Source organism: Rattus norvegicus, chromosome 12, assembly GCF_021556685.1.
Source record: "Rattus norvegicus strain SHRSP/BbbUtx chromosome 12, alternate assembly SHRSP_T2T, whole genome shotgun sequence".
NCBI lineage: Eukaryota > Metazoa > Chordata > Mammalia > Rodentia > Muridae > Rattus > Rattus norvegicus.
Window position 1 is genome coordinate 23,578,473 of NC_141545.1, and position 7,130 is coordinate 23,585,602.

Consider the following 7,130-nt stretch of genomic DNA (forward strand, 5'->3'; position numbering starts at 1 on the left):
AACTTTTAATAACTGCTTCTATTTCTTTAGGAGTTATGGGACTGTTTACATGGTTTATCTGATCCTGATTTATCTTTGGTACCTGATATCTGTCTAGGAAATTGTCCATTTCATCCAGATCTTCCAGTTTTGTTGAGTATAGGATTTTGAGGTAGGATCTGATTTTTTTTTGAATTTCTTAAGTTTCTGTTGTTATGTCTCCCTTTTCATTTCTAATTTTATTAATTTGGATACTGTCTCTGTAGCCTCTGGTTAGTCTGGCCAAGGTTTTGTCTATCTTGTTGAATTTCTCATAGAACAAGCTCCTGTTTTTGTTGATTCTTCATAGAATCTTTTTGTTTCTACTTGGTTAATTTCAGCCCTGAGTTTGATTATTTCCTGCCATCTACTCCTCTTGGGTGTATTTGCTTTTTTGTTCTAGAGCTTTTAGGTGTGCTGTCAAGCTTCTAGTGTATGATCTCTTCTGTTTCTTTTTGGAGGCACTCAAAACTATGTGTTTTCCTCTTAGCACTGCTTTCATTGTGTCCCATAAGTTTGGGTATGTTGTACCTTCATTTTCATTAAATTCTAAGAAGTCTTTCATTTCTTTCTTTTTTTCTTCCTTGACAAGTTATTGTTGAGTAGAGCATTCTTCAGCTTCCATGTGTATATGGGCTTCCTGTCCTTGTTGTTGTTATTGAAGACCAGCCTTAGTCTGTGGTAATCTGATAGTATGTATAGGATTATTTCAATCTTCTTGTGTCTGTTGAGACCTCTTTTGTGACTGATTATATGGTTAATTTTGGATAAGGAATCAGGAGGTGATGAGAAGAAGGTATATTCTTTTGTTTTAGGATGAAATGTTCTATAGATGTCTGTTAAATCCATTTGTTTCATAACTTCTGTTAGTTTCTCTATGTCTCTGTTTAGTTTCTGTTTCCATGATCTGTCCATTGATGAGAGTTGGTTGTTGAAGTCTCCCACTATTATTGTGTGAGTTGCGATGTGTGCTTTGAGCTTTAGTAAGATTTCTTTTATGAATGTAGGTATCCTTGCATATGGAGCATAGATATTCAGGTTGAGAGGTCATCTTGTGTATTTTTCCTTTGATGAACATAAAGTGTACTTTCTTATCTTTTTTGATAACTTTTGGTTGAAATTAGACTTTATTCAACATTAGTACGGCTGCTCCTCCTTGTTTCTTGGGAACATTTACTTGGAAAATTGTTTTCCAGCTTTTTACTCTGAGGTAGTGTCTGTCTTTGTCACTGTGGTGTGTTTCCTGTATGCAGGAAAATGCTGGGTCCTCTTCACACATCCTATCTATTGATCTATGTCTTTTTATTGGGGAATTGAGTCTATTGATGTTAAGAGATATTAAGGAATAGTGATTGTTGCTTTCTATTATTTTTGTTGTTAGAGGTGGAATTATGTTTGTGTGTATCTCTCTTCTTTTGGTGTCATTGCAAGAAGATTACTTTCTTGCATTTTCTAGGGTGTAGTTTCCCTCCTTATATTGGAGTTTTCCATCTATTATCCTTTGTAGGGCTGGATTTGAAGAAAGATATTGTGTAAATTTGGTTTTGTCATGGAATAGCTTGGTTTCTCCATCTATGATAATTGAGAGTTTTACTGGATATAGTAACCTGGGCTGGCATTTGTGTTCTCTTAGGGTCTGTATGACATCTGTCCAGGATCTTCTGGCTTTCATAGTCTCTGGTGAGAAGTCTGGTGTAATTCTGATGGGTCTGCCTTTTTTTACCTTTTTCCCTTACTACGTTTAATATTCTTTCTTTGTTTTGTGCATTTGGTGTATTGACTATTATGTGACAGGAGGAATTTCTTTTCCTATTTGAAGTCTATTTGGAGTTCTGTAGACTTCTTGTATGTTTATGGGCATCTTTATCTTTAAGTTAGGGAAGTTTTCTTCAATAATTTTGTTGAAAATATGCCACACCCAACCTCAACCAGCAAGGAAGACACGACCAGAGAAGATCTTCTTCCAGCAGTTTTACCCAGGAACCTTGATACAATCTTCTGACACCAGGGAGCCCCCACACCACACTTAAATAGCTAGTGCTGGCCAATCCTAGCAAGCCACGTGGGTCATGTAGATAGGCTGTCACTATGCGGAAGCTAGCAGGCCAGGCAGGCATAGCCAAATAAGGACTTGTTTACTACAAGGAGCTTTCACCATTGGGAGGATGGAAGGCAGAAAGCAGTGCCATCTTTGAGGTGCGGCACATCGCAGCTCCCTACAAAAATATTTACTGGCCCTTTAAGTTGGGATTCTTCACTCTCTTCTATACCTATTATCCTTCTCATTGTGTCCTGGAGTTCCTGAATGTTTTGGGTTAGGACCTTTTTGTATGTTACATTATCTTTGATGGTTGTGTCAATGTTTTCTATGGTATCTTCTGCTCCTGACATTCTTTCTTCTATCTCTTGTATTCTGTTGGTGATGCTTGCATCTATGACTCCTGATCTCTTCCTTAGGTTTTCTATCTCAGGGTTGTCTCCTTTTGTGCTTTCTTTATTGTTTCTATTTCCATTTTTAAGTCCTGGATGGTTTTATCCATTTCCTTCACCTGTGTTTGGTTGTGTTTTTCTGTAATTCTTTAAGGGATTTTTGTGTTTCCTCTTGAAGGACTTCCATTTGTTTACTTGTGTTGTTGTGTGTATTTCTTTAAGGGAGTTATTTATGTCCTTCTTAAAGTCCTCCATCATCATCACAAAATGTGATTTTAAATCTGAATCTTGCTTTTCCAGTGTATTTGCTTTGATGATGCCAAGTTATCTTGGTGTTAGCTTGCCTTGCTGTTTCTGAAAGTGTCTTGGCACTCCTGTAGGCCTGTGTGCCAGGACTCCTCTAGACCTGTTTTCTTTCAACCAGATCTGGGAAAGGGAAGCTCTGCTCTCAGATGTGTAGGCACTCCTGGTGACTGACTTTCAGCTCTCATTGCAGGCAGAAACCAGAAGGGCCCTGTTGCTGATTGCTCCTAGGTCCCTGTGCCTAGAGGGCACAGATAGCACTAGGGGATTTCCTCTTGGGTCAGGAATGTGGGCAGAAAGTATTTGTCTCCTCTGAGTTTTCCAGAGTGTCCGCACTTCTGAGGGCCCAGATCTCTCCCCCATGGGATTTGGGTACAGGGAGCTGTGGTACCAGTTCAATTCAGTTTCAGGAGCAGCCAGAAACTGGAAGTATCCTGTCCAAAAAGACTTCTGCCTTTGTGTGTTCTGAGTCCACCAAGCAGTTTGCTTGGACCAGAAAAGTTGGTCTTACCTCTGCTATCAGGTATATAGGTGGTCCTGGTGACTGACTTTCAGCTCTCAGTGCAGGCAGAAACCTAAAAGGTCCTGCCCCTGACTGCTCCTAGGTCCCTGTGCCCAGGGGGGACAGATGACACTAGGCGATTTCTTCTTGGGTCAGGAATGTGGGCAGAAAATATTTGTCTCCTCTGGGTTCTCAGGAGTGTCCACACTTCTGAGGGTCCAGCTCTCTCCCCCATGGGATTTGGGTGCAGGGAGCTGTGGTTCAGTTCTGGGCACAGATAGAAACCAGCTGTTTTCTGCCACTGACTATTCCTATATTCCTGTATCCAGGGGCCTAGAATGTGGACAGAAGCGGGCAGAGGTTGCAGTCTGTCCTGAGCTCTCAGGATTGTCCGTACTCCCAGGAGTTCAGCTCTCTCCCACATGGGATTTGGGTACAGGAATGGATCTTTTAATCTTTGTATTGTGTCATATTGTTGGCCCCTCCATCCCTTGCTCCCTAGTCTTTGTTGTACAGGTGCAGATAGGTGGCTCAGCCTGGCCTGTTAGGGCCCCAGATCCAGGGCCTATGCTCCTAAGTGCCAGTAACAATAAAAAGAAATAAAAAGGAAGAGTAAAGAAGTCTTGTGGAAGAGTTGTGGAAGGATTGAAGAACCTGAAGGGGTTAGGGACTCCACAAGAAGACCAACAGAATCAACTAACCTGGACTCTTAGGTGCTCCCAGAGACTGAACCCCAAACCAAAGAGCATACAAAGACTAGACCTTCAGTAACTTGAGGTGCCAGGATTCATTATGCAATTAAAAACTATACCGGGTGACTCTTAAAATTTTTTCAAGCAATTCTATGCTCACAGGTTTTCCACAAGACAACAATAGTTGCTTAGACATTGCCAATAATTTGCTCAAAGCCTGTGAGGATCTAAAAAAAAAAAAAGCTTTGTTTCTCCGGTCCCTGCCAAGGATTTACCACTTGTGTGAATACTCCAGAAGAAAGGGGTTCCCTGCATCAATGTCCCTCTGGGTACAGAGGTCTGACCTCTGTGGAGGGAAAGCCTGCCAACATGTCATAAATAAAGCCCGCGAGCATCCTGTCTGTATCTGCCCTGCTGGATATGCTGGTTCTCAACTCACAGAAAGGAAAGCTCAGCAAGATGGCCGTGTGGATTAGGGAGTTCACAGATGCACTCAGCCATAACGTGATAGCCACCATCACACCTACTCTTCTGTTCATGAGCACAGTGTGGTGTAAAGGCTGGCAGATAGCAACATGGTGGTCATAGCACGTGAAGGCCAGGAGGAGACAGATATAGGAGGTGCTGGTTTGCACAACAGGTAGTTACTAGCCTGGGAAAGGGGTGGCTATGGTGAGTCTATGGGGTGACAATAGCTGAGATTTCTACCAGCAAGGAATATAGAGACCGAAGTGGCCACTTCTTGTAGCCAGATAGGCTTTCCGTGGAGGGAAGGGGACATCACCCCCCCCACAAAACCTTCAACCCTTCGACAAACCTTCAATATGTCCTTCCTGCAAGATGTGCAGTGATAAAGATGGAGCTGAGACTGAGGAAATGGCCAACCAATGACTGCCCCAAATTGAGACCCACCCCATGTGAGAGAGGCAACCCCTAACACTATTAATGATGCTCTGCTCTGCTTGCAGACAGGGGCCTAGCATAACTGTCTCCTGAGGGACTTCATCCAGCAGCTGATGGAAACAGATGCAGAAACCCACAGCCAAACATCAGGCAGAGCTCAGGGAGTCTTGTGAGAGAATGAAGGATAGAAGTAAGCAAGCCGGAGGGGTCAAGGGCATCACAAGAAGACCTGAAGAGTCAACTAACCTGGGCCCAGGGGGCTCACAAAGATTGAATCACCAAGCAAAAACGAACATGGGCTGGACCTACGCCCCACACACATTTGTAGCATGTGTGCAGCTTGGTCTTCATGTGGATCCCCTAACAATTAGAGTGGGAATTATCTCTGACTCTGTTGCCTGCCATTGTATCCCCTTCCCTACCTGGGCTACATCCTTGGGCTTCAGAAGGAGAGGATGTGCCTAGTCTTACGGGGACCAGATGCCTGGGGTAGGGTGGTACCCAAGGGGGCTTTCCCTTCTCTGAGAAGAAGGGAATGGGGAAATGGGGAGGGGGATTTGTACGGGCAAGACTGGGAGGAGAGGATGGAGAGGAAACTGTCATCCAGATGTAAAGTGAATTTTAAAAAATATATTGGAAAAAAGGAGCCCTTGAAGAGTGAGGTCTTCCACAGAGGTCTGGTTCCCTGGTTCCATCCTCAAATATTCCCTTCTTCAGCCCCTGGGTGAACAGGGAGAGGAAAAGAATGTGATGGAAAACACACACACACACACACACACACACACACACACACACAAAACTTCAAGAAATAAGTCAGGAAGATATTTTCTCATTCCTTTTATAAATTTTCATCATGTGTATTTGTTATATATGCTGAGTACTGTTACACGTGCACATTTTCTTCTTATCATTTTACTTTATATGTGTGTGGATGTTTCTCCTGCCTTTATTTCTGTGTACCACATACATACAGTGCCTGTGGAGGCCAGAAGAAGGCATTGGATCCCCTGGAACTGAAATTACAGAGGATGGTGAACCACAATGTGTGTGTGTGTTGGAAATTGAAGAGTAGCCAGTGCTCTTAATTTCTCAGTCAACACCACAGCCCTTGAATGTGGACATTTACATACACATTTACATCTGTTTCTAATTACTTATCATCTCAAATTACTCAAATAATTAAATTTTGCAAAACATGACCACTCTAAAACCCTAGAGCATATAGACTTTACAAGTATTTTCTCTTCTCATTATGAAATACAGATATGTCTGTCTATTTAGGTATGTATACCTATGTATTTACACTGTGCAATGTTTGCTTTTATTATTCTTTATTGTTTCACATGTGTATATATATAATGAATTTTAATCATTTTCACCTTCTCATTTCTGTACCTTATTCCTCTCCCTCTCCCACTGGACCCGCCTTTTCTCAAGGAACCTCCCCTCCTATTTTCATATCTTCTTTTTCTGTGTGCCTCAGTGGGAGTTTTTTAGTGAAACAAGAGCAGTTTATCTGTGGCTACACTGGTGAAGAAAATTACACTCTTAATTGTCAATAGTCTCTCTGGTGACACCTCATGGGCCAGTGAGGAGTTGTGATGGAATGTTGACAGGCCCAATCTCATGAAAGTCTTGTGAGTTCCTTATTACTTATTTTATCATACACTTAAACTCCAGAGTTCCAAGTGGTACAATTCTCTTACACACACATTTGGGTATAATGGGTCATATTGTAAAATATTAGTCTTACTTAATATGGAAGCCAAGTAAAAGATTTACATGCAACTGTCAGATTAATATTGCAATGGGACACAGGCTGGCATGAGGATTTGAGTTCAATCCCAGCATCTACATAAGAAAAAGCTTAATGTGGCAACACTGACTTGTAATTTGAACACTGGGGAGACAGAGTCTGGCTGATCCAACTAGCTTAGCCTAATCAATGAGCTCCCAGTCCCAGTTAGAGTTTTGTCTGGGAGGGGGAAGGGATAAGGAGGGTAGGAGAGAGACAAGAGAGAGGTCCAGAAAACCAAGAGAATGAATGGAAATATGCAGTTGCAAGGAATGAGGGGTGTAAGGGACATTTAGAAAATCCCAAAGACTTGGGATGGGGTAGGCTCCCAGGACTTAATGTGGGTGACTTTAGCCAAAATGCCCAACAGCAGGGATATAGAACCTGAAGAGACTGCCTCTAGTAATCAGAGAGGACCCCCCCAGGGGAGTATAGGCTTAGATTTTTCAAAACCTACTTTTTTTTTTTATTAACTTGAGTATTTCTT